This window comes from Aplysia californica, unplaced genomic scaffold (assembly GCF_000002075.1).
Source record: "Aplysia californica isolate F4 #8 unplaced genomic scaffold, AplCal3.0 scaffold00401, whole genome shotgun sequence".
NCBI classification, from domain to species: domain Eukaryota; kingdom Metazoa; phylum Mollusca; class Gastropoda; order Aplysiida; family Aplysiidae; genus Aplysia; species Aplysia californica.
The window spans coordinates 187,051-188,041 of record NW_004797671.1 but is presented as its reverse complement, the minus strand read 5'-3'; the positions used below and the strand labels follow the sequence as shown (position 1 = coordinate 188,041).

At 30.4% G+C, this 991-nt stretch overlaps 1 protein-coding gene across 3 annotated transcripts in view; it reads left to right on the top strand.

Moving 5' to 3' along the window:
- Positions 1-991, top strand: part of LOC101846599 — a 13,579-nt gene that overhangs the window by 816 nt on the left and 11,772 nt on the right. The gene's annotated exons all lie outside the window — the stretch shown is intronic.

Here is a 991-nt window from a genome sequence, read left to right as displayed (position 1 = left end):
ATTTGTAAAAATTTATTTCTTTATTTTTTTATTTTTTTCTTGTTTTTGTTTTGTTTTGTTATTTTCCTATAGATCTGGACTCTACTTATGACGACGGGTCTGGGGTGGGGGATGATTGTAGTTTTTTAAAACTGGAGAATAGATAAATATCTTGTAATCTATTCTCTCCCTCTCTCTCTCTCTCTCTCTTTGTCTATCTATCTATCTATCTATCTATCTATCTATCTATCTATCTATCTACCTATCTATCTATCGATTACCATACCATCATCGTCATTTACATTATTGTCATCTTCGTTGATAGATTTTTCTAATGTATATCAACATCACTACTCACAACTGTTATCATTCCAAACAACGGTACCTACTGCTAACATCACTAGGACTATTTACAGAAGAACTTTGTTATCACAATTATCTCCATCTTCCTTCTAACTTTGTAAGCATTGCTTAAACTGTTACTATTACTACCATTACCATTACTAGTGTTACTAGACTCTATATGAGAGATTATTATTATTATTATTATTATTATTATTATTATTACTATTACTAGCTGGGCCTCCTTTCGATGAAAGGAATGATCGGTGCATTAACATCAACTAAAAGTCATTGGCCTTCTATGTTTTTAAACTTTACTGGAATGGAGCAATAAATCTTGAGATATCTAAAAATTTAGAAAGTCTAGATTTATACTCTTAAAACAAAATGCGCATAGCGAAATATCAGTTTCAGCACTTCCGCTTTGAAGGACGGCTATGAAGATTTATTTCGTTTCTCCGTGAAATAATCACAAAGGCCAAAGAAGGACGGGAATTTTTTGTCAAATTCTAAATTCAGGAAACGAATAAATAATCTAATAAAAATAATATATAACATTTAGATCTATATAGCGCATTTCCAAAAAAGTAGTCCAATGCTTCACATTGGAATACACATTTTTTCAAAACCTTTCTTACTACTTCCTTTCTTTTCATGCAATATATGTTAA